At 43.5% G+C, this 27,312-nt stretch overlaps 1 protein-coding gene and 1 long non-coding RNA gene across 8 annotated transcripts in view; one reads left to right on the top strand and one right to left on the bottom strand.

Moving 5' to 3' along the window:
- ARMC2 (armadillo repeat containing 2) overlaps positions 1-23,092 on the bottom strand; it is a 102,165-nt gene extending 79,073 nt beyond the window's left edge. The window contains exon 1 of one of the 4 annotated variants that reach the window (XM_069974812.1): positions 22,983-23,092. The gene's annotated coding sequence lies outside the window, so the exon portion shown is untranslated. Of the gene's footprint in view, positions 1-12,028; positions 12,072-12,408; positions 12,487-17,437; positions 17,461-22,982 lie in introns of those variants that run through there. The other 3 variants (XM_069974811.1, XM_069974809.1, XM_069974810.1) reach the window with 3 other exon arrangements.
- LOC138795555 (uncharacterized) lies at positions 12,291-26,638 on the top strand. Of its 4 annotated transcripts, XR_011363626.1 has the most exons (5): positions 12,532-12,584; positions 16,716-16,888; positions 22,745-22,903; positions 23,011-23,236; positions 26,458-26,638. It is a non-coding gene; the product is annotated as an uncharacterized lncRNA (long non-coding RNA). The 4 variants fall into 4 exon arrangements; XR_011363623.1 differs by lacking the exon at positions 26,458-26,638 and having other exon boundaries at positions 23,011-23,821; XR_011363624.1 differs by lacking the exon at positions 26,458-26,638 and having other exon boundaries at positions 12,571-12,642; positions 23,011-23,821.
- The last annotated feature ends 674 nt before the right edge of the window (positions 26,639-27,312 follow it).

Here is a 27,312-nt window from a genome sequence, read left to right as displayed (position 1 = left end):
TTGGATCATTAAGTCACCTGTGCAGTGTTCACACAAGTGATGAATAGTAAAAATACTGCCCAGGGCATTCCTAATAATGAGGAGGGCGGGAAGGAGGGACAGTGCAGGCCTAGGGCACACACACTCTAGGCCACGCCAATTTGGCACGGGGCTGTAAGTTTAAAAGTTGTTTTTTGTTAGGACAATAACTGCATCACCTGCCGAACGGACCCCAGGACAGATCTTGGATTAAAAGCAGATATCTGAAGGTACAAGCGGTTTTGGGGGGGGTCTGATTGTGGGTACAGAGTACACAGTATTTTGGTCAGTATTTTGCAACCAAAACCAGGAGTGGATTGAAAACATAGAAAGGCTATGTTCACACACTGTTGAAATTGAGAGGATGGCCGCCATTTAATGACAAATATTGGAAGTTATTACAAACCAACTTTCATTGTTTTAAAATAACGGCTGTTGTTTGGCGTTAAATCCATCCATAAAATTTCAACAGTGTGAGAACATAACCTTTCTGTGTTTTCAATCCACTCCTGGTTTTGGTTGCAAAATACTGACCAAAATACTTTGCAAAAACACTGTGTGTGTGTATGGAAATCATAAGGGATATCTATGCATTTCAAACTGGAACAGCCCTGAATAATTGCTTAAAGCGTAACTGTCATTTCAGGGTCATTTTTCTGAAAACAATAAATATCTATAGTACAAGCGATTTTAAGAAACTCTGTAATAGGTTTTATGTACTAAAAGAGTTTCCTTCTGGACTGAAAAAGCAATCTCCCAGCCTCCCCCCTCACATCAAATGAAGCAGGATTTCTGTCTCCATTATGTGGCTATGGAGAGGGGAGGGGCTGTTAGGAGTGACTGAGCACGGGGCAGTCCTGCACAGCACAACACCCTGCAATCTTCTCTCAGTAAGTTCATAGATAAGCACTGACCTTTCTGACACCTGAATTTAGCGTTTTAGGTGCCCAGAGAGTCTACAGACAGCTGACCTTCATGTCACCTCTTCCTGCTCCCTCATCTCCCTCAGCCCCTCCCCCTTCATAGGCTTACAATGGAGAGAGCAGAGTCCGTCTTCACTGGTTTCTCTGTAATGAAGACGTGTTTGCCTGATAATGCACAGATAAGAAGTCAGGGGGGGAGGCTGGGAGATTGCTTCTTGAGTACAAAAGGAGGCTTTTTTACAGAGTTTCTCAAAATCGCTTATACTAGTGATTTCTGCAATAAAAAAAAACATGACAGTTACGCTTTAAAGAGGTTTTCCCATCTTCACAGCACAGGGGATAAGTATATGATCATGGGAGAACCCATAGATTATAAAGTTATCCAACATGCTGGGGGTAGGGGATAACTTTGTAAGATGAGAAATCACCTTAAGGGTATATTCACACGGACGGGCTCGCAACGAGATTCTCGCTGCGAGCCCGGCAGGTCCTGGCAGTTCCCATACACTACATACTTGCTGCGGTCTAAACGACCGCAGCAAGTATGTAATTATACCGCCCTTAACCCCTTCTGCTCCCCCGCTGTAAGCATACTTTACCTGTCCTTGCTGCACGGGTCCGGCGTCCTGCTCTCCCGCCCGGCCAATCAGTGGCTGCGGCTGGGCAACACACTGATTGGCCGGACAGGAGAGCAGGACGCCGGACCCGTGCAACAAGGACAGGTAAAGTATGCTTACAGCGGGGGAGCAGAAGGGGTATAATTACATACTTGCTGCGGTCGTTTAGACCGCAGCAAGTATGTAGTGTATGGGAACTGCCAGGACCTGCCGGCCTCGCAGCGAGAATCTCGCTGCGAGCCCGTCCGTGTGAATATACCCTAAACCCAAACTATATCTCACTTATATCTTATAAAGTAGCAATTCCCACACAGTCAGCATATTTTAAACAAAACAGATATAGTAATAAAAATATAATAGACCATTCCAGTAGTGTAGGGTATTGGAATGACAACCTTGAAGACTCCAAGAATCCATAAATCCTCTTAGGGTGGGTTCACATGTACAGGATCTGCAGCAGATTTGATGGCGCAGGTTTGATGCTGAGTTTAGTTATTTAGTTATATTAATATCTGCAGCATCAAATCTGCTGCGGATCCTGTACGTGTGAACGCACCCTTATGCAAAAAAAAGAACTTATACCAATCACCCCTGATTTTTCCATAGCAACCAATAACAGATCATCTTTTATGTTACCAGAGCAATTTGAGGGGGGAAAAAAAGAGCTGTGATTGGTTAAAATTTGGGAAATTGTTTTTTGAGCTATTAAAATATGATGCTAGATTAAAAAAAATACTAGAACTGATAAAATCTAATAAAAAAAATAGCAAAAAGTGGCCTATAGATCAAAATTGGACCAACAAAATAAAAGAATTTAAGAAAAAAAATCACAGATCACAGCACAAAAATAGAAAAAGTTATAGGGGTCAGCCTTGCAGTTCATTTTATAATAAAAATAAAGGGTGTCATTTCAAAGTATATTTTGTCATGCAACAAGCTCTATATATAGAAAAATAAAAGTTATATCAAGGAGGAAAAAAAGGGAAATTGCAAAAACTGAAAATTGTCCTAGTTATTAACATATTTGGCATTTGGTTCCACTCAGTAGCGGTCTTTGGCACAAAGCACCCCAAGCAATCGCTTGGGGCCCCCAACATCCAGGGGTCCCCCACGCCCCGCTCTTTTCTTGTGCTCAAGACCGCAAGACAGGGCCGCTGCCCAGCTCACTGCTGTGATCTTAACTGTAACTATGAGCACTCGTAATGAGCGCTCACAGTTACATGCAGCAGCACTGACAGGGCGGGAGCCATTGGCTCCCTTCCTGTCAGTCAATCTTGTGGCCACAGGAAGTGTTTTCCTTGCGGTCACAAGTGGCCGCTCTGTCCTTGTGGTGTCGGTGCTCCAGTGACATCACTGGAGCATCGGCGCCAGGACAAGGGGAGTGCGGCCTCTTGTGAACGCAGGGAAAACCCTTGCGGCCACAAGAGTGAAGAGAAGACGCCCGGACCCAGGTGAGTGTTTGTTTTATTGTGTTATATACCATATGGGAGGGGGAGCACACAGGGACCTGTGTAACTGGGGCAGCGCACAGTGGGGGTCTATATAAATGGGGGGAGCACACAGTGGGGCTATATAACGGGGAAGACACAGGGGGCTATATATAACTGGGGGAGTACACAGGGGGGCTATAGACTACTGGGGCTTCACAGAGGGGTCTATATACTACTTGGGTCAGCGCACAGGGGGTCTATATACTACTTGGGCAGCAGAATGGGGTCTATATACTACTGGGGGAGCACACAGGGGGACTATATACTATTGTGGGGGGAGCACACAGGGGGACTATATACTATTGTGGGGGGAGCACACAGGGGGTCTATATACTACTGGGGTAGCACACAGGGGGTCTATATACTACTGGGGTAGCACACAGGGGTCTATATACTACTGGTGGGGCACACAGGGGTCTATATACTACTGGTGGGGCACACAAGGGGTCTATATACTACTGGGGGAACACACAGGAGTCTATATGCTACTGGTGGGGCACACAGGGGTTCTATATACTGCTGAGGCAGCACACAGGGGGTCTACATATAACTGGGGGGCACACAGGGGTCTATATACTACTGGGGCAGCACACAGGGGGTCTATATACTACTGGAGGAGCACACAGAGGTCTATATACTACTGGTGGGGCACACAGGGGTCTATATACTACTGGGGGAACACACAGAGGGTCTATATACTACTAGTGGGCACACAGAGGGTCTATATTCTACTAGGGGCGGCACACAGGGGGTCTATATATAACGGGGAGCACACAGGGGGTCTATATATAACTGGGGGAGCACACAGTGGTCTATATACTACTGGGGGAGCACACAGGGATCTATATAATATTGGTGGAGCACACAGGGGGTCTATATACCACTGGAAGAACCACACAGGGGGTTTATATACTACTGGAGGAGACCACAGGAGTCTTTATCCAAGTGGGGGAACACACAGGAGGTCTATATCCAAGTGGGGGAGCACACAGGAGGTCTATATCCAAGTGGGGGAGCAAACAGGAGGTCTATATACCACTGAGGGAGCACACAGGGGAGCTATATACAAGTGGGGGAGCACACAGGGGGTCTATATACTAGTGGGGGAGCACACAGGGGGTATATGTAACTGGGGGCAGCACACACAGGGTTTATATACAACTGGGATAGCACATAGGGCATCTATAAACTTTTGGGGGAGCACACAGGGGGGGCTATATATAACTAGGGGAACACACAGGCGTCTATACACTACTGGGGGAAGCACACAAGGGGTATATACTACTGAGGGGAAGCGCACAAGGGGTATATACAACTGGCGGCTGCGCACAAGGGGTATAAACTACTGGGGGCAGCACACAGCGGTCTATTATTGAGTGCGTGTTGAGGGGGGGGGGGCCCTCAGACATAACTACCCTTGGGGCCCCAGAAATACCAAGACCGCCCCTGGTTCCACTATGGAGCTTAAAGTGACTGTACCACCAGGCCCAGGCTGAAGCACTGGAGGCGGGCCGACCCACCCTTAGTGGAAGGAAACCCTAGCCCCTCTATGATAGAATTCCATTGATTCTAATGGAGTCACGTCATGGAGGGGCTGGAGTTTCTTCCCACTAAGGGTGGGTCGTCCCGCCTCCAGTGCTTCTGCCTGGGCCTGTTGGTACAGTCACTTTAAAGGGTGAAGCTGTGAGTTGCCACCAGGAACTGTGGGTTGGCTCTCCTGGTGTTATGTTGATATATGATGCCGGGAATCCCAGATTCCGACCAGCAGCTTTGTGTTCCGTAGCATTCGTGATCTATGTAGGCTGCGATCACACGTCAGTACATTCTCAAGGATAAATTTTACGCTGAGCAATCACTGGGGCAGTGATTTCCTATTTGCACGGACTCATCTCCGCTCATTTACATATTTAGTGCATAGATGAGCCGACGACCAGATCTCCGCGGCGGTAGCGGGACACACAGGAGCAGGTATGTATGCGGGACCCTGTCCAGGGGTGGGGTGGGTTCGGGAGGGCTGCCCAGGGTGACAGATTCCCTTTAAATGGTGACGTCACAGAATTCCAGAATGAAATTGCGGCTGGTTTTGTGGAGTGCTAAAGAAGTCTCTACAAAATGCAGAGGCCCCCATAGACTTTAAGTGGAGTGTCCGAAATGCAATTGCATCCTGCATTACAAGTCGTTTTTTCACATTGCAGAATACGGATTCACAAAAATAAGAGGACGTGTGAATTGCCCCATAGGAATTAATGGGTTACAAAGCATTCAGTATCTGCAGATCCGCATATACCGAGTACGTGTGAATGAGGCCTCTGGCCCTGTTCACATTGTGGAGTTGGAAGCTGAACGAGGCTGAAGTTGGTTTCTTATTCGGCCAGTTTCTTATTCGGGGCTGAAGTTGGTTTCTTATTCGGCAGTTTCTTATTCAGAGGATTTTTCTTTTTCCTGTTTTAGCTATTATTCTTACAGAAAATGAATAATATTCATACCCTACCGTAAGTGAGGGGCCCTGAGAGGACTGGTGATAAAAATGGCAAAAAAGACCCCACGGTTGGCATAAAAATGGGCATGAAAGTAAAACCACAAAATTATTATTTAAAAATAAAATTGACTTTGGGCCACTGATCTCACACTGATAATACACAGAGAGGGATGCCCGGCATCACACCCAAGAGAGTCCAGCCTGGCCCAAAGTGGTTCTGGGTATAAAAACTGGCATCAAAGTGGGCACATAGCCATTTTTCATGATTTGAATAAGTAACAGCTATTTTCAAAGGGTTCAGTGAGTTTGGGCCACTGATCTCACACTACGTACACACAGATAGGCATGCCCCGCATCACATCCAAGAGAGTCCAGCCTGGCCCAAAGTGGTTCTGGGTATAAAAACTGGCATCAAAGTGGGCAGATTGGCATTTTTCCCAATTTGAATAAGTAACAGGTATTTTCAAAGGGTTAAATGAGTTTGGGCCACTGATCTCACACTGATAATACACAGAGAGGGATGCCCCGCATCACATCCAACAGAGTCCAGCCTGGCCCAAAGTGGTTCTGGGTAGAAAAACTGGCATCAAAGTGGGCACATAGCCATTTTTCATGATTTGAATAAGTAACAGCTATTTTCAAAGGGTTAAATGAGTTTGGGCCACTGATCTCACACTGATAATACACAGAGAGGGATCCCCCGCATCACATCCAAGAGAGTCCAGCCTGGCCCAAAGTGGTTCTGGGTATAAAAACTGGCATCAAAGTGGGCAGATTGGCATTTTTTCCTAATTTGAATAAGTAACAGCTGTTTTCAAAGGGTTAAATGAGTTTGGGCCACGGATCTCACACTGATAATACACAGAGAGGGATCCCCCGCATCATACCCAAGAGAGTCCAGCCTGGCCCAAAGTGGTTCTGGGTATAAAAACTGGCATCAAAGTGGGCAGATTGGCATTTTTTCCTCATTTGAATAAGTAACAGCTGTTTTCAAAGGGTTAAATGAGTTTGGGCCACTGATCTCACACTGATAATACACAGAGAGGGATGCCCCGCATCACAACCAAGAGAGTCCAGCCTGGCCCAAAGTGGTTCTGGGTATAAAAACTGGCATCAAAGTGGGCACATAGCCATTTTTCATGATTTGAATAAGTAACAGCTATTTTCAAAGGGTTAAATGAGTTTGGACCACTGATCTCACACTGATAATACACAGAGAGGGATCCCCCGCATCACATCCAAGAGAGTCCAGCCTGGCCCAAAGTGGTTCTGGGTATAAAAACTGGCATCAAAGTGGGCAGATTGGCATTTTTTCCTAATTTGAATAAGTAACAGCTGTTTTCAAAGGGTTAAATGAGTTTGGGCCACTGATCTCACACTGATAATACACAGAGAGGGATGCCCCGCATCACAACCAAGAGAGTCCAGCCTGGCCCAAAGTGGTTCTGGGTATAAAAACTGGCATCAAAGTGGGCACATAGCCATTTTTCATGATTTGAATAAGTAACAGCTATTTTCAAAGGGTTAAATGAGTTTGGGCCACTGATCTCACACTGATAATACACAGAGAGGGATGCCCGGCATCACATCCAAGAGACTCCAGCCTGGCCCAAAGTGGTTCTGGGTATAAAAACTGGCATCAAAGTGGGCAGATTGGCATTTTTTCCTAATTTGAATAAGTAACAGCTGTTTTCAAAGGGTTAAATGAGTTTGGGCCACGGATCTCACATTGATATTGCACAGAGAGGGATGCCCCGCATCAGATCCAAGAGAGTCCAGCCTGGTCCAAAGTGGTTTTTGGTATAAAAACTGGCATCAAAGTGGGCAGATTGGCATTTTTTCCTAATTTGAATAAGTAACAGCTGTTTTCAAAGGGTTAAATGAGTTTGGGCCACTGATCTCACACTGATAATACACAGAGAGGGATGCCCCGCATCATACCCAAGAGAGTCCAGCCTGGCCCAAAGTGGTTCTGGGTATAAAAACTGGCATCAAAGTGGGCACAGAGCCATTTTTCATGATTTGAATAAGTAACAGCTATTTTCAAAGGGTTAAATGAGTTTGGGCCACTGATCTCACACTAGGTACACACAGATAGGCATGCCCCGCATTACATCCAAGAGAGTCCAGCCTGGCCCAAAGTGGTTCTGGGTATAAAAACTGGCATCAAAGCGGGCAGATTGGCATTTTTTCCTAATTTGAATAAGTAACAGGTGTTTTCAAAGGGTTAAATGAGTTTGGGCCACTGATCTCACACTACGTACACACAGATAGGCATGCCCCGCATCAGATCCAAGAGAGTCCAGCCTGGCCCAAAGTGGTTCTGGGTATAAAAACTGGCATCAAAGTGGGCAGATGGGCATTTTTGTCCTATTTTGAATAAGTAACAGGTGTTTTCAAAGGGTTAAATGAGTTTGGGCCACTGATCTCACACTGATAATACACAGAGAGGGATCCCCCGCATCACATCCAAGAGAGTCCAGCCTGGCCCAAAGTGGTTCTGGGTATAAAAACTGGCATCAAAGCGGGCAGATTGGCATTTTTTCCTAATTTGAATAAGTAACAGGTGTTTTCAAAGGGTTAAATGAGTTTGGGCCACTGATCTCACACTACGTACACACAGATAGGCATGCCCCGCATCAGATCCAAGAGAGTCCAGCCTGGCCCAAAGTGGTTCTGGGTATAAAAACTGGCATCAAAGTGGGCAGATGGGCATTTTTTCCTAATTTGAATAAGTAACAGGTGTTTTCAAAGGGTTAAATGAGTTTGGGCCACTGATCTCACACTGATAATACACAGAGAGGGATCCCCCGCATCACATCCAAGAGAGTCCAGCCTGGCCCAAAGTGGTTCTGGGTATAAAAACTGGCATCAAAGTGGGCAGATTGGCATTTTTTCCTAATTTGAATAAGTAACAGCTGTTTTCAAAGGGTTAAATGAGTTTGGGCCACTGATCTCACACTGATAATACACAGAGAGGGATCCCCCGCATCACATCCAACAGAGTGCAGCCTGGCCCAAAGTGGTTCTGGGTATAAAAACTGGCATCAAAGTGGGCACATAGGCATTTTTCATGATTTGAATAAGTAACAGCTGTTTTCAAAGGGTTAAATGAGTTTGGGCCACTGATCTTACACTACGTACACACAGATAGGCATGCCCCGCATCAGATCCAAGAGAGTCCAGCCTGGCCCAAAGTGGTTCTGGGTATAAAAACTGGCATCAAAGTGGGCAGATGGGCATTTTTGTCCTATTTTGAATAAGTAACAGGTGTTTTCAAAGGGTTAAATGAGTTTGGGCCACTGATCTCACACTGATAATACACAGAGAGGGATGCCCCACATCACATCCAACAGAGTCCAGCCTGGCCCAAAGTGGTTCTGGGTATAAAAACTGGCATCAAAGTGGGCAGATTGGCATTTTTGTCCTATTTTGAATAAGTAACAGGTGTTTTCAAAGGGTTAAATGAGTTTGGGCCACTGATCTCACACTGATAATACACAGAGAGGGATGCCCCACATCACATCCAACAGAGTCCAGCCTGGCCCAAAGTGGTTCTGGGTATAAAAACTGGCATCAAAGTGGGCAGATTGGCATTTTTGTCCTATTTTGAATAAGTAACAGGTGTTTTCAAAGGCTTAAATGAGTTTGGGCCACTGATCTCACACTGATAATACACAGAGAGGGATGCCCTGTGGGTCCTTACCAGACTTTGGAGCAAATGCCAAACTTTACTGAAACGGTAATGAGGATTAAGGTAAAACACACCTTTATCCATGGTGTCTTTGGTGCAATAAGGAGCTATCAGCAGTTTAGATTAATCTAACTGGCTGACATTTCCCCTTTAATAATGGTCATTATTTGCCCTTATTTTTACTTTGTTTAAACATAGCCTAAAGGGTTATCCTGGAAAAATTGAAAAAAAAAAAGAACGAAAATTAACCCTTAACTAAAGAACTTATATATTCCTTGTTGGCTTTACTCGGAGATTGCTGGTCCAGTCACATGATGCAACCTTTCTTACAGTGATGTCCTACTTCCTTTCATCTTCTTGGGTATGGTGACGTCAGCACTTGGGGGCAAAGCCATCTCTCGTACCCAGAATGGCCTTCCTACACGTGCGCAGTGCGATCATTAGTATTGCAGCATGCATCTGCTAATCCCACTGGGTACAGGGACATCAATGCTCCCGTAATCAGGTTCTGCTGGCTACAAGGGCGGTCTTACTGGCTACAAAGGGGTCCTATATGGCTACAAGGGGACCCTAACATTGCAGGCAACAAATAGGACAAATATATTTCTATGGCCCTGTTCACACATCTGTACAAGTGTTCAGGTCCACGTCCGGCGCTACAAAAAAATAAAGGATAGATTATAGTGCGGACTTGCATTTGCGGCACGAATCATTGCCTTCTACATAGTGCTCCGTAAACTGCGTAGCACTGTTACTGCACATTCATAGTGCGGTCCACCATTACAGGTCCGTATTCACTGGCTGAACTATGGATGTGTGAATGAGGCCTAACATACCCTAAAGCAGACCTGTCAGCAGAAAACATTGCTGCAGGTATTGTTATTATAGAAATGTATTCAGGGTTAGCCGAGAAATGTTTAATAAGACGAGATGGGACAGCTAATTCTGGGATCCTGTTATGCTGACAAATGCCTCCTGAGTACTTTAGCCCTGTTTGCTTAAAGGGATAGTGCGGCGCTAAACATTTATTCACAAAATACCCAGAACCACTTTGGGCCAGGCTGGACTCTGTTGGATGTGATGCGGGGCATCCCTCTCTGTGTATTATCAGTGTGAGATCAGTGGCCCAAACTCATTTAACCCTTTGAAAATAGCTGTTACTTATTCAAATCATGAAAAATGGCTATGTGCCCACTTTGATGCCAGTTTTTATACCCAGAACCACTTTGGGCCAGGCTGGACTCTCTTGGATGTGATGCGGGGAATCCCTCTCTGTGTATAATCAGTGTGAGATCAGTGGCCCAAACTCATTTAACTCTTTGAAAACAGCTGTTACTTATTCAAATTAGGAAAAAATTCCAATCTGCCCACTTTGATGCCAGTTTTTATACCCAGAACCACTTTGGGCCAGGCTGGACTCTCTTGGATGTGATGCGGGGCATGCCTATCTGTGTGTACGTAGTGTAAGATCAGTGGCCCAAACTCATTTAACCCTTTGAAAATAGCTGTTACTTATTCAAATCATGAAAAATGGCTATGTGCCCACTTTGATGCCAGTTTTTATACCCAGAACCACTTTGGGCCAGGCTGGACTCTCTTGGTTGTGATGCGGGGCATCCCTCTCTGTGTATTATCAGTGTGAGATCAGTGGCCCAAACTCATTTAACCCTTTGAAAACAGCTGTTACTTATTCAAATCATGAAAAATGGCTATGTGCCCACTTTGATGCCAGTTTTTATACCCAGAACCACTTTGGGCCAGGCTGGACTCTCTTGGATGTAATGCGGGGCATGCCTATCTGTGTGTACGTAGTGTGAGATCAGTGGCCCAAACTCATTTAACCCTTTGAAAATAGCTGTTACTTATTCAAATCATGAAAAATGGCTCTGTGCCCACTTTGATGCCAGTTTTTATACCCAGAACCACTTTGGGCCAGGCTGGACTCTCTTGGGTATGATGCGGGGCATCCCTCTCTGTGTATTATCAGTGTGAGATCAGTGGCCCAAACTCATTTAACCCTTTGAAAACAGCTGTTACTTATTCAAATTAGGAAAAAATGCCAATCTGCCCACTTTGATGCCAGTTTTTATACCCGGAACCACTTTGGGCCAGGCTGGACTCTCTTGGATGTGATGCGGGGCATCCCTCTCTGTGTAATATCAATGTGAGATCAGTCGCCCAAACTCATTTAACCCTTTGAAAATAGCTGTTACTTATTCAAATCATGAAAAATGGCTATGTGCCCACTTTGATGCCAGTTTTTATACCCGGAACCACTTTGGGCCAGGCTGGACTCTCTTGGTTGTGATGCGGGGCATCCCTCTCTGTGTAATATCAATGTGAGATCAGTGGCCCAAACTCATTTAACCCTTTGAAAATAGCTGTTACTTATTCAAATCATGAAATATGGCTATGTGCCCACTTTGATGCCAGTTTTTATACCCAGAACCACTTTGGGCCAGGCTGGACTCTCTTGGGTATGATGCGGGGCATCCCTCTCTGTGTATTATCAGTGTGAGATCCGTGGCCCAAAGTCAATTTTATTTTTAAATAATAATTTTGTGGTTTTACTTTCATGCCCATTTTTATGCCAACCGTGGGATCTTTTTTGCCATTTTTATCACCAGTCCTCTCAGGGCCCCTCACTTACGGTAGGGTATGAATATTATTCATTTTCTGTAAGAATAATAGCTAAAACAGGAAAAAGAAAAATCCTCTGAATAAGAAACTGCCGAATAAGAAACCAACTTCAGCCTCGTGGAAGCTGAATGGTCACAAAATCCACATATATTCCACAGCAATTTCACCTGCAAACAACTCCCATTAAGTCCTATGGATGCTGTCTATACAGTCTACACACCCATTCTCCACACGCTGTTTTTGAAATACCAATAAAAAAAAATTCAATGATAAAAAAAAACCCTCCTGCTATTTGTGCAGGGCGCCGGTTTCAGTGACATTCCCGATCACAATCCGCCGGTCGCGCACGAACATCAATGAGTAATGCGCCGTGCACTCAGCCTAGCAACTGTGAGCGGCGTGACCGGTCACCATGGTAACGAACACTTCCTCCCGCTCACTATCCACTCTGATAACTACAACCAGTCATCAAGTTATAAAAGCAGCAACCCCTGTCCATGTGCAACCGGTGATACAACCGAACGATTACAATAGGGAGAAAACTCACCCGGTCCCTGCGGCTCCGTGTAGGACAGCCAACGAAAGAGTGAGTTATGCTGCCGCCGTGTGTACCGGGCAGGGCAGCACTGCGCCTGCGCTCTGGCCGGAGGGAGGGGGCGGAGTCTGCTCTGTTGTTGTTACCTGTTGAGATCATTTCGCTGAGGTGTGAGGCGGCGATATCAGGTGTGAGGCGGCTCAGGTTCTGTGTGAGATGACGCCGGGTTACCTCATGACGTGAATTGTATGTGAAAGGCGTTTAGTAAGTCCCTCTGTTGTGTAGAGGAGTACACACTGCGCCTATATACATTGGGGGCAAAGAACTACCCCCATAGAGCGTACATAGACAGGTGTTAGCAATTTGTCTAGAGATTAAAAGGGAACTATTAGGTTAGACGACTCTAATGGTCTTTATACACAGAGCGATAATTCAGCCAATCGATCGTTTAACGATTTTGAGGCAACGATTTTGTTTTTATAACAATCGGTTTAGACGTAGAAAAATTATTCGAAAAACCGTTATTGCGATCGTTTTTAAGATCGCTTAACCCCTTAACGACCGTGGGCGTAAATGTACGCCCCCAAAACCTGTGCCTTAATGCAAACGGGCGTACGTTTACGCCCACGGTTTCCCCAATCGCTGCGTGTACACACGCAGCGATCGGGGAAGATGGCCTGCTATAATGTATAGCAGGCCATCATAGCTTGTCGGCACAGGGGGTGGTTAACCCCCCCCCCCCCCCCCCCCCCCCGTGCTGACGATCGCTGCTATTGGCTGATCAATTCAGATCAGCCATTAGCAGCGATCTTCAGCTTTCGAGACGGCACCGACCGCCATTACTGTTAAAAGTAATGGTGGCCACGGCCACGTCCCGATCGCCGTGATCAGCCGGCCGGGACCGACCGGCCGATCACGGCGATATAAATGCCCAAAGAAAGGGTTAAATACCTGCTGGGGACACCTCAGCTAGGTAGCTGACATGTCCCCAGCAGGTATTGACCCATACTCACCTGATACAGCGTCCCGATCGCTTCTTCTGGGTCCGCGGCGTAATCTCTTCCTCCGGCGTCTTCGGCTTTTTCCGTCGTTCCGCTTCGGAGATCTTCGGCTCCCCTCGGCTTCAAACTTCGTCTTTTTTCGGAATTTTCGTTCTACTGCCCGCTAGCGGCTGATAAGTGTATATAATACACTTATCAGTAACTATAGGGCTGTAGAAAGTTTTTTGTTTTTTTTTTCCCCAATTTTTTTTTCCATTTTTTTATTTTTTTATTTTCCTCACCCTATCGCCGCTGAGTGCTGATCAGCATCGCACGTAAGTTCATGTTCCTCTAGATTTTTCCAGATGATTACAGTAATATTTAACTTGCATAACTTATATTGTATCTCACTGCTTTTAAAAAATTAAAATCTTTAAAAAAAACGAAATCTTCCTTAAAATTGCTCTATTACCATCATTATAACGCTTTTATCCTTTAATCTCTGTGAGGTGTAATTTTTTGCGCCATGATGTGTACTTTCTCTTAGTACCTTGATTTCATATATTTGACTTTTTGATCACTTTTTATTACATTTTTTCTGCATTTGATGCGACCAAAAATGTGCAATTTTGCACTTTGGCATTTTTTTGCACTTATGCCGTTTACTGTGCGAGATCAGGAATTTTATATAATTTAATAGTTCAGACAATTACGCATGCGGCTATGCCAAATATGTTTTTTTTTGGGGGGGGGAAAGGGGGGTGATTTAGACTTTCAGATTTTTTATTTATAAAACAACTTTTTTTTAACATACACATTAACCCTATAAGGACGAGGCCCATTTTCGTTTTTGCGTTTGCGGTTTTTCCCCCTTGTGTTTAAAAGGCCATAGCACTTGCATTTTTCCACCTAGAAACCCACATCTCCCCCACTAGACCCCAGGGAAAGGTTGCCTCCAGTAATTGGAGGCAGCTGTCAACTTTGACAGCTGCCTCCGATTAGCTAATTAGCGGGCACGGCGATCAGACCGTGCCCGCTTATAGCGGCGGTCCCGGGCTACACGCGGCACCCGGGACCGCGGCGCTTCAAAGCGGGGTCGCCGTACGGCCCCGCTTTGAAGTGCTAATGAGGACATATGACGTACGGGTACGTCATATGTCCTTAAGAGGTTAATAAGAAGTCCCCCTGGGAGCCTTTTAATACAACTACACTGATCTCCCATAGAGATCAGTGTAGTATGCATTATATAGCACTGATTCATCAGATTGGTGCTGTATTGCTCTGGTCTGCAGCAGATCAGATGCATGGATTGCCGAGCCAGAATCAACGTCAGTAGAAGAAGGGATCTCACCTCCGTGATCATATCACGGAGGGGAGATCCCGCCGCTAGACACCAGGGATGGCGCTCTGCATGTCTTTTAAATGCAGCTGTCATGTCTGACAGCTGCATTAAAATGTCCTTATTAGCGGGCGCAGCAATCGGCTGTGCCTGCTAATAGCCGCGGTCCTGGGCTTCACATAGCACCTGGGATCGCGGGGGTTCAGAACATCATGGGTCGTTAAGGGGTTAAAAAACCTTTAGGGTGCATTCACACGTCTAGGATCTGCAGCAGATTTGATGTCATAGTTTTGAAGCTGCAGATTTGCTTTGAATCCGCACCCTTATATGGACCATGAAAAAGGTCAAGGAGGTGGGGCCTATCATTTCCTGGGATCAGTGTGCATTACTGATGTGCAAATGGACAGGCATACAGCAGAGTGAGCCAAAGGAGTACTAGGGCCCAAGAAACAATAGGCCCTGCCTCCCTAACACTTTTCATGGCCTGAATAAAGTTGTTTTTTATATTAAAATAAAAACTACAGACAGGCAACAAAGGTCTGTTCTGAATGCTTTCATTGATATCTATCCAGCAGTTCCGCCAGCTCAGTAGGCTGTCAGGGGACGGCAAATTCACTTCAAGTAGGGAATGACTATACAGAAGACATCACATGTGAGTCACTTATACTTGTGAGAGTAGGACTGAGCTTTTCTGGTATCCTGGGAAGCTACAGTTTTAGGTGTCCCTGAACAGTTTAAAGGGGTACTCCGGGCTAGCAGTACTTTTAGTCTGTGGCCAGGGAGGGGTGAATATAGAAGGTGCCTGTCAGGAAGGGGTCTGAGAAGACAACAGACAAGTGCAGACCTAACACTGGCACCTGCCCCAGCTGGCCCTACCTACTTGCCACAACAGTACTAAAGCTTACTGCGGACAACTGGGCGACGTTCCCTATGTTGTAGTCAGTGTAACACAAAACAAAGACAAGACAAACTCGCACAATAACAGAATGGTCAGCAGTCTGGGTTGGCAACAATCGGGCAGCGAGGTACAGAATTAAAATCCAAAAAGCAAGGTCGGGGTCACAAAATCCAAAGGTCAGAATAACTCTAACACACGGTCAGAAAAATGCTAGGTCAAGGCACAAGGTGCTATCACAGGCAAGGGAATGACACCAGGGGCTGACAGTTATAGGGGAAGGAGTATCAGTACTGACAGCTGACTGGACAAGCTATAATCAGTTATACTCACTTTAGTTAGTTATAATCACTTTAAATGCATGACACTCGTCCACTGCCGCCACTCTCCGCTCAAAGAATGAACATGTTCATTTTGCGCGCATTTTGACGCGGAATCTGCCTGAAAATCCGCGAGAATTCCTCAATGTGAACCCAACCTGAAACAGTGCTCTCTGCTGCCACCCCTTTCCATGACAGAAACTACCCAGAGCAGCAGCAAATCCCTTCTGCTCTCCAGACTGGAAATAAAACCACTTCCTGCGGGACATGCAGCAGCTAATAGTACTGAAAGACTAGAGATTTTTTTTAATAGAAGTAAATTACAAATCTCTGGCACAGTTTATTTCAAGAATTTTTTTTTTGCTTACCTACTCCTTCAAAGTGATATTGTAACCCCCCCTTTCAATATAAGGAGTTCTCAGCACCATTCTAAGGGTACGTTCACATTGAGTAAAAGTGTCGGAATTTCGTGCAGACTCCGCTCGGAATCCCACCTGCCTCAGTGTGTCAGTGCGATGCCACGCACGCCTCTGCACTCCACTCTAAGAATAAACATAACAGTGTCTTACTAGACTGAGGAGTAAACGGCTAACTGCACAGGAACACTGCCAAGGATGGTAAGGTAAGAGACATATCTTTAACCTCGGCGCCTAGGGGGCTATGAGCAGGTTAGAGTCGTCTAACCTGATAGTTTCCCTTTAAGCTTATATTCTGGGGATTTTATATCTTACTGTATAAAGGCTTTCTTGGTAGTTTCTCCGCTCTAAAATGCATGTTATCGTTAGTGCACAGTGCCATCTGGGTGGGGCTTCATCGCAGTGCCCACCCCTTCATGACCTAATCACCCATGCCCCACCCCCTCCATGACAATATCAGAAAGGGCCGACTTGGATGCCTAGGCCCCATCCCCTCTGTCATCAGAACTGGCCTGATCAGAAGGAACTGAAGGAGGATTTCAGTAAGTTCACTGCATGCATGCTAAACACCACACATGTCGTTCTTCTCCACAATCTGCCTAACTCATCCTGCCGTCTTCTTAATGTGAAAAAAGGGGTGACAATACACCTTAAGAACTGGGCCAATTTTCATTTTTGCACTTTAGGTTTTTCTTCCTCGTGTTTAAAAGGCCATAACACTTGTAATTTTTCACATACAGACCCACATGAGCCCCTATTTTTTGTTACACTATTTGTACTTTGCAATGACAGACTTAATTATTCCATTAAATAAGCCGTAAAACTAAAAATAAATTATTTGGTCTTTTATTTTGAAAAAAATCTATTTATCGTATTTTTTTTTTTTATTACAACCTTTGTCTGTCCAATACAGTACTTAATTCCTGCAATACATCATCTTTTAAGCCACTTATTTACCTCCCTAATCTCCCGCTGTCTCTCAGGTGTGGCTCGTGGTACAGGTAATATTTCGGAAAATATCACCTTGGAGGCCCTAGTCTTAAGCTTCCTGCCTAAGTCCCTGAAATCATTTTTAAGGACAGTCCACCTACCTTTAACTTTATCATTGGTGCCACTCTGCACCATGCCTGCTTTGTCATCTCTAGCCCCTCCCAGTAATATCAGTTGCTGTTTACTGTGTTCTGGCTGTGAGACGCTCCTGGTGCCTGCACATATAAAAATAATTAGGAGAAGTGTTGTCTGTGTTGATTATATGATCTGAGATTTTAACATTTTAGTGATTCTACTCTGTAAACAAAAAAAAATATCAAATTTCAAAATCATAAGATCACTGATCTGCAGTGAAATCCTAGGTACCCCTATCACAGAAAAAGTTAGTGAATTGCCACCAACCACAGGCCTTGGATACGTATAACTCAAAAACTAAATCACAGAGGCGTATCACACTTCTAAAACTTCACATTTATTTATTCGGCTAAAATGCTAAAAACGCCACATAAACCATATTAACTTCCAAATCGCACCTTAACGGTGACTACTAGATTACCGTCGCCTGGATCATCCGATCCACATGTATTTTAGGCGACAAACACCCACAAAATAGTTATAATTTACAAATTGATGTTAAGGAAAGTAGCAGTCAGATACCAACTGACACTAGATGACCAATTTCAATATCGTTACACACAAAAAGTATATTAAATACCCATACCCAACGCGTTTCACCGTGGTGTGTATCCACGGATCATCAGGGGTTAAAGTGCATTGATCCTCAAATTAACAGTCACATAACATAATCAGAGAAAGCATAAATCTATGGATACAGTTCTCACTGAAAACTGTGACGTAGGTGCACTTAGTGCTCTGCTTACCCGATCAGCAAACAGAGACTGGACTAAATCCCACAATCATATACCATAGACAAGAAATGCAACGATAACTGCCCGTCTCATCAAAAAAAAATTTTATGACGTAGGTGCACTAAATACTCAATTTTGCCCGATCAGCAAACAAATATTAGATATTCATAGTTATAAACTAAGGAGAAAAATGTGATAAAGCAATAGATGGCTCAACCGAGCCTCTTACTCCTTCCCCTTAGAGCTGGTGTCCGGCCTCCATTGGGGCTGCAGTGGTATACCGCGGGGTGTTGAGAATACCTGTGTGCCGCCTGGACAGTGCTCCTTAAATGCCTCTCGCCAATCATCAGCCGCCGGCTGGTGCCTTGATTGAGTTTCCGGTTCCAGCCACATGACTCGTCACATGATCGCATGCGTAATTACGCACGTGGAGCGCCGATGCGTTCCACTGTGCGCTCCACCCTTTTGTATCCTGCGATCACATGACCAGTCACATGATCGCACTCATCATCACATCTGTGGAGCGCCGGTGCGTTCCACCGTGCATTGGTCCCTAGGAAACATGAATATGCAAAACGGGCTCTTTTTTGCATATTCATGTTTCCCAGGGAGCAATGCACCTAGGATTTCAATGCATTGAGCACTTTAACCAGCAGCCGGCAGTGTTATCTTTGGCTGGTCTCCCTGAGATCAGTGATCTGTTTTTTTTATGGCTCTACTAGGCATTGATCCCACCTAGTCCGAATCCTGCTCCATACTGATGAGGGGCAACACCCCGAAACAGCTGCCTGTGGATGCATACCTGCCTTGGGTTTTTCCCTTGTCATTACATTGACTTATAGGGCCTCTTAATATGGTGGTCTTGGTGGTTTCCCTGCAGGAGCCAACCCTTGGTTGGGTCCTTCCCGGAGGAATATCTGGCTAGTGAGGCTTTTTTCTTTTATTTTTTTTTGCATATTGGTGATTTTTGAGCATATATATTCAGAAAATAAATTGAATAAAGTGTCATAAAAAATGGCAATATGGGCAAAAAAAGAAGTTGTGTGAACATAGCCTAATGTGTTTTCTTTTCAGCTCTCAAAAGAAAATAGGAAAACATCCTTAGGCCAGTTTGACACGTACCATAGTGCAATGCAAAGTCCGTTGAGATACTAGGTGCTGTCATTTTCTATGGCATTACATTCTCGCAGCAGATTTTTCATTCCGCTGCAAGAATGCAGCCCCTTCCCACTTAACCCAGCAGCTGCCGGGATAATATGTTACCTGTATGAGGGCCTAAGTCTTGGTCGCTGTTTATCTGTATATAATAGTATAATTGTATATACACATTGGAATGTAATGTCTTATGTGTAGTTTTATGGAATTTAGATAGCATATCATGTATCTTCCCATTTCTGTGCAAGTTTTGCCCTCCTCTCTCCCGAATTAATTGGTGATATATTACCCCTATTTGTTTCCTACCTTGAACTCGACTTCTTAAATAATCCACAAATTTATGTGTCTATCTGTTCTATCGGTAGCTGGCTTGCGTATATGCAACTTTTTGAAGACGTTGTATTACAATTTTTGATTTGATGTGCCATATACTGTGAGTGATCAGGAATGCTAAGGACAACTCCGGCAGACCCTCCCCCCCCCAAAAAAAAAACACAGACACACACAGACACCATACTCACCATCCCGCCGGTGACGATCGCCACTCCATTCGCCCGCTGTCCGCCTCACCATCACCTGCGTCCGCCGTCCAGCGATGTCTCTTACTTCCGGGTCCATGGGAGAGAAAAGGCTGCCAGTGCGCTTGCGCACCCGCACCCTTTTCATTGGCTGGAACGCATCACATGGCTTCCAGCAAGCTCAGACAATCAGGGCTGAGCAAGCTGAAAGCCATGTGATGCGCTCCAGCCAATGAAAAGGCTGCTGGTGTGCATGTGCCCCAGCAGCCTTTTCTCTCCCATTCACTTTCAATGAAGACGCCGAGGAGGAAGAAGACCCCCGGCTCTGACGTCGTCGTCACCAGATGCCGCCTGGGAGAAGAGGACCGTGAAGACCGTAATAGGTAATGTATACATTCTTTAACTTCCGTGGGGGAAGGGGGCCAGACCGGGTATTTAACCACATTACAAAGTTATATAACTTTGTAATGTGTGTTAAATAAGCCCAAAAAAAATTTCGTGGGAGTTGTCCTTTAAGAGTTCGTGCAATTCCACACGTGGTCATATAAAATATGTTTATTTATTTTTATTTATAAAATAGGAAAAGGAAGGTGATTTAAACTTTTATTATGAAGTGGGATTTATTTATTAATGAAAAACCTATAAAAAAAAAAATCTGTAACTTGAAGTTCCCCTGGGGGATTGCCACTGATTTCACATAGAGATCAATACAGTACATGTGTACTGCATTGATCCCTGAGATCAGTGCTCAAATACTATGGGCTACTGGTGCCCATAGTAAAGGATTGCCAATCTGGGATCTGCGTCATAGCATCACTGAGACCCAGCCAGAAGCAATCGGACTGGGGGGGGAGGGGTAGGCGATCTGGTCACTAGACCACCAGGTAAGGGGTCTTAAATCCATTTCGACAGCAGCATTTAAATGGTTAATTAGGCATGGCATGGCAGACATAGTGATTGGCCCGCATCGGCTAATAGCCGCGGTCCCAGTTTGGCACCATGATGTATCCTTACATCATGGGTTGAGAAGAGGTTTGTAATCTGGGGCAGTGTGTAGAAAATAATAAATATGTAATGCCCGCCTCTCCGCACTCCCTTGATGACTGTGTCTCTGGGTTCCCCACTGACTGCAGCCATTGCCACTACCACTTCCGCAGATGAACCTGTCTTTGCAATGACACCCCACTGAGCCCATCACTAGCCATGGCACTGTTCCGTCTCGGTCGGTGATTGGCTGAGCGGGCCATCACTACCGGGATGGGTTAGTCTGTAGAAGTGTTGGCTGTGAAAGTGTTGGCTGCGGTCAACGGGGGACCTAGAGACACTGCAGGAGCCTAGAGAGGTAGGCATAACAACATTATTATTATTATTTTTTTTTATACCAATCCCTTTTAAGGCAAGGGCTGCATGGACATTGCTAACGATGTCTGTGCAGCCCTGCCTGCAAAATTATTGAGCCTAGGCCAGCATGCTTACCCCGCGGGTTTGGTTGTCTAATACGGCCCTTAGCGTAAGTGTTGCAATACAACCATATGGGCTTATTGAGTGGCTTTTGCTGCCCACAAGGTTGCATACAACTTAGTGTATTACTTTGGACTGTAGCTGTACCTTAATAGTTAAAGGGAACCTGTCACCCCCCGTGTCGGGGTGACAGGCTCCCGACCCCCCGCTACAGCCCCCTATACTGATCCCGCCGGGTCCCGCCTCTGGATCCGGTCGGGTCAAGGAGATATCCGCCGCTGCAGCCCGGCGCGCGCGCTGAGAGATGAGTCCAACACTCATAGAGAATGACAGGAGAGTCCAGCGCTCCATCAATCTCTATGAGCGTTGGACTCATCTCTCAGCGTGCGCGCCGGGCTGCAGTGGCTGATATCTCCGTGACCCGACCGGATCCTGAAGCGGGACCCGGCGGGATCAGGTGAGTATAGGGGGCTGTAGTGGGGGGTCAGGAGACTGTCACCCCGGCACGGGGGTGACAGGTTCCCTTTAAAATCAATCAGCGATGCTACAGAAAGCCTCAATGTAATGCTGGCCTTATCTGTCAGTAAAGCTGTGTTCACACATGCAGTAGTGTAATAAAATTGCAATGTGAATGCATCATGTAATTGCAGTAATTGATCATGTAATTGCAGTAATTGATCATTTCATTGTCGTCAAGCCGCCCTTCCTTGTGTTAAAGCAATGAAACGCCAACTTACACGAACATGCCTTAAGGGTATGTTCACACACATTGGAGTTTCATGGCATTAACTCAGTGAAAGAAGGCTGGATGCCAGTTACATAATTATTGCAACGAAGTAATGCAATAAGACTATATATACACATAGCATTTAATGCACATTTAGTTAGCAATATTTAGCCACAAAGTGCGCAATTCTCAATAAAATATCAATATTTTTGCCGCAATTCCATTGAAATCACGGCAAAAATATTTCTATTTAACCAGCCAAATTGCGAATTGGTGACAAAATAGCACTAATTAACACTAATTAGACGTGCATTAAATAGGTCTGTTTGGGTATGTTTGCACACGTTGCATTAACGCAATGAAAGACGGCAATTACATGAATAATTACTGCAATGAAGTGATGCAGTGAAAGGATCCATTACTGCAGTTACATGATGCATTCACATTGCATTTTCATTGCGTTACTGCATATGTGAACACAGCCTCAGGTGTAGAATACTAAGCAATTAAGCAGTTAAGAAAACAGTAACAATAATAATAAATCATGTCCAGAATAAATACTGACTTCTTAGTTTAGTCCTCTCATCTTGTTTGCCTCAATGTGATGAAAAAATGCTAATCAGTATGTAATTGTATGGAATGTGTAATCTGCAGCTATAGTATATCATTTTTCTTCAGTGTGTGCTACCAGTGAAAAATCTGGAGATGTGGTGGGCACACATACTACCTGAATATGTAGAAGCTGTCCTGTAACCACAGAGGTCATGTCATGTGAGGGTAATTTCAGTAGGAGAAGATTATTGTAGCTGTACTGCATTATCTGGGTCACTAAAAGAGGTATGCTTGGTTACTTATGTTCACCACTTGAATAATTCAGTATGACAAGATTTCACTCTTTGTTTGTATTATTACTAACCTTTTTTCTACTTTTTTTTTGGAAACAGACAGCACTGCTTGCATCATTTGGCAGAGATTTAAATAGCTATACATAACATGCTTCTCCTGGATACACAGCACCCAATCGGTCATCACGTCAGCTGCTCCCTACCTATCAACTTAGTTAAGCCATTCCTTCCCAGCCAGTAACAGCAGAGGCCTCAAATCAGACACAGACCAATGGCTTTGCTGTCACTAAGGGAGGGAAATACAGAGAGCTATTGAAGGTCTGTGGTATGTGTCAGAGCTTTTTATTGTAGAGCTGTGAATTTGCTTTTTGTGCTGATGTCACAGAAGAATAGGAAAATCTGTTTTTCAACTCTGCTATGCGTAGAGAAGACAGATCTCTGCGTGATTAATCCAAAACAAAACGTTCAGAACAAATTATATTTAAGTTCAGTTCAAATAAAACGTCTTCATGCTTGTTTAACTGTGTCCTTACCGCATGTGGAAAAGGCTACTCATTACACAGACTGCTGTTGTATCATGTGTTCTATCCCATTCTGATACCGATCTCTTTACATTAAATGAAATTATCACAAATTATTTCACCGTACTACCTTAACATCTGGAGTGTCACACATATTAAAGTGGCCTTTAATTTCCATTATGATGGGTTTTTTTTTAAATTCATATAAGAGGTATTATATACCACAGTATTGTGCATATGTTGAGACATGACAAAAGTTACTGCAGTTGTTCTGTACTAGAGGTGGGACTTTTAAGTTGCACTTGTCAAAGCCTTGCTATTTCTGATAATATACTGTACTGTATATGATTAGTGCTATGAAAACAAATATATGAGTTGGGTAACCAGGAACGAGGAAGTGTGTACATTAATACATTACAAAAAAAGGATCATTAAAATGCCGATGTTTTTCCTCTATCTTTTTATTTATACAGCACCAACATATTATTCAGCACTGCACATTTTAAATTCGGATATAAAATTTAAAAAGAGGAAGAGAAATAATTGGCAGTACACAGGAGTCCGGGATTCAGACAGACAATCTTCATCACCAGATACACGTAGAATTAAGAACCTGAACCAGACTTCAATTGTAAGTTTGGGTTCAGACCACTGTCCATTTAACTTACACATTAAGTCTATGTTCCCACGCTGTATAAACAATGTCCGTTCTGCATGAACGGCCATTGATTGACGCTACCTACGGCCAGAATTAATTATCATAATTCGTGGAGAACAAACGTTGTTTATAAAGTGTAGGAACATAGCCTAAAGGGAAATGAAAAGGATATAGGTGAAAAAATGGATGACGCTATATGCCATACTGCAGAATCCTTTCCTATCGGAAAAAGTTTGAAAAGGATCAGGTTTGTTTGTTTTTTTACATACACAAAACGTGGTTGAGCGTGTTTTTCTGTACATTAAAATTAAATGTAGGGGAAACAGTGAAGTGGATGGCAAAACGCATTGTGAACCTAGCCTTACATAGGAAGGAGTAATCCTTGTGAAATATGACGTGCAAAAACATATCCATCAATAAATAATTGCATGGAAATGTAGAAAATCCAAAGATTGGACACTTAATTAAAAAAAATCGGAAAAGACATTATATATTCTGTTTTGGTTTTTTTTTTACTTTGATTTTTAACCCTAGGAGTATGTTCCCACTACGAGAACATGCCGTCATTTAACGGCAAATGGTGCCATCTGTGTATAATGACGGGCGCAAATAATGATCATTATTGGCAGACGTCATTATCAATAGATGGCCCTTTATCTGATAAAATCCCATAGTGGGAACATAGCCTTATATTGCTTTCTTGCAAGTATATTTATTACAAAACATGTCGAAATATGTAAGGACTGGTTTGCATTAGCATTATTTTCCCACTCTTTTGAAGTGATTCAAACTGATTGGACAACAGATACAATGATTTTCATATTTTGCGTGGATCCAGCAAGATCCAGTTTTGCTGTTTTTTGTCTAGAAAAAAAATGAAGAAAAAAAAATCAAGCAAACTGGTAGATTTTGTGCATTTTTACATCACAAAGAAATTAGCAGGCTCTATGAAAAGGTAACTGTTTGCCTATACATAGTGGCCATTTCTCACTATTAGGGAACATGAGGTAAGTGATAGATTTAATTGCAGGATAAATATAAATGAACACATGCAGCTAAATGGAAGAAACACTGAACTCCAAGGGTTCAATTACGGAGAGAACTTTGAATTGCAGCAGCTATTGCTATATTAGTGTAACTGATTTATCAGCATCCATACTAAGTAAACACTGAGATTATCTTTTGAATCCCACTTGTAATGTGCGATTTTGCAAAGCAAGATCGCATTCTGGGAACTCCAGTACTGTGCTGACTACATTAAACCTCTACTTTTACTTAAGAGTAAGTGCCTTACATCTTCATATGACATTATGTAGGGTAATTTATCATGTACAAACAGTGATAGAGATCACAAGTATTGAATACAGTTTTATTTTGGGTTGAATTTTTAACTGTATTTATTTAATTCATATACAGTGTGTGCCTAATATATGCAAACATTTGCAGAAATGGAGAGTAAAAGGTCTTGAACATAGTGAGATAGGCCATCAACATATGTTTGATATGAAACCCAGTGGTATATGCATTATTATGCACTTGGTAATGCAGAATCTTCACAATTAGAAAATTATAATGGAGACATCTAGGGTGCACCATTAAATGTGTTAATGGGGTTATCCCGTGCTACAAAAACATGGCCACTTTTTTCCAAAGAAAGGATCACTCTTGTCTCCAGTTTGGGTTGAGTTTTGGAACTCAGTTCTATTGAAGTGAATGCAGCTTAATTGCAAACCATGTACTACGTTCTGCACTACCGCCAATCATTGGCATCAGCCGTGATAGCAGTATGTACGACACCTAATTTTAACTCTTGGATTACCCCTTTAACTATTGCCAGGTATTTATCAAACACTTTTAAACTTAAACTTAAGATAGACTATGTTAAAACATTGCAGTTTTTTTTGCAGTACTGTTGTGGTACTGCATCGTTTCAGTAATAAAAAATAAAAAAAAAACACTGCAGGATTGTGTGTATATACAGCCTTAAGCTATGTTAACACACCGGTTCTATTTTGTCCAAATGATGGTCATCTTTTAAGATGACCGTCATTCTGGGGCCAAGTAATGGCCATTATTACATATTGCCATTGAGGGAACATGGTCTTAGTCTGTGCCAATACCATTATTACACAGAAGGTGCACTATTGATTATGCTCATATTCTGCAAAATAGTTAAAAAGACATAAAATGCAGTCGTATTTTGAATTTAAAATGTACTACATTAAAAATCCGAAAAAAGTCAGTCTTTGCATACATTGTAAGAGTTTAATATAGCACATTATTAGATTCAGGCTGAGTTCACACACAGTAAAGTAAACGCTAAATAAGTATAAGTATACTAAATCTGTTTTGGTCCTTATTCCTTAGGGTGTGCGCACTGCTGGACAATATCCCATTGACTTTAAGGAATTATCAGGAATTATTATATTGAAAATATGGATGTATTTTAACCTCAAAATTAGAGCCGTGTCTCTGAGAAACAGGTTCATTTTGATTTAGACAGATTTGTTAAGCTACCATTGCATTTGTCAGGGTTAACATGTTTTGCACAGATACGAATCCAATTATGATAAGCAAATGTTATTATGTACTGTCAACTTGAGGCCTTTAAGTTGGGTTCAGTAAAAAGTGTTGTAGCCCACCAAGCTGTCTTTTATTGCTCTTTTTTTCTATGTGATTGTATCATATGATTGTACGCATATTATTATCCTGGCATCCATACAAAGAAGCTTTTTGAAGCTAATGCAAAAAATAATAGATCAGAATAACATTCAATTTGTTAATTTAGGGTTTAATGATCTGATAATTGAGTTGAACTCATTGGTATAGCTCACAGTAATCCACAAAGATAAACCAAATAAAGGGCAGTGATTTATGTGAAAAAAATAAAAAACAGACATAGACAATAGATATAGTCAAACAGCAATAAAAATTGATAGCAAATATAATAGAAGTAAGAAACATAACATTCAACCCACTAGAAAGGAAAATCTCTGTACCTGCTGGATATGAAAGCACAGTCAGGGTTAATGAAAGGTTGAGATCTCGGTGGTAGAAATTGCTGTTAACAATCTGAGCTGCTTCCCCTTGGACACGCTACAAGAATATCTGTATATAGTCTTCTTGCTGCACAACTGTGAATTAGGGTCAGTAAGAGACCGTCTACTGCTCACAGGGAGTGGGAGGGTGAGAGCCGGAGCTCAGGAGGTAAGCAAAACATAC

This window comes from Dendropsophus ebraccatus, chromosome 6, assembly GCF_027789765.1.
Source record: "Dendropsophus ebraccatus isolate aDenEbr1 chromosome 6, aDenEbr1.pat, whole genome shotgun sequence".
In the NCBI taxonomy this organism is placed as follows: Eukaryota; Metazoa; Chordata; class Amphibia; order Anura; family Hylidae; genus Dendropsophus; species Dendropsophus ebraccatus.
Note: the sequence above shows the minus strand (reverse complement) of the source record. Positions and strands in the feature narration are given on the sequence as shown.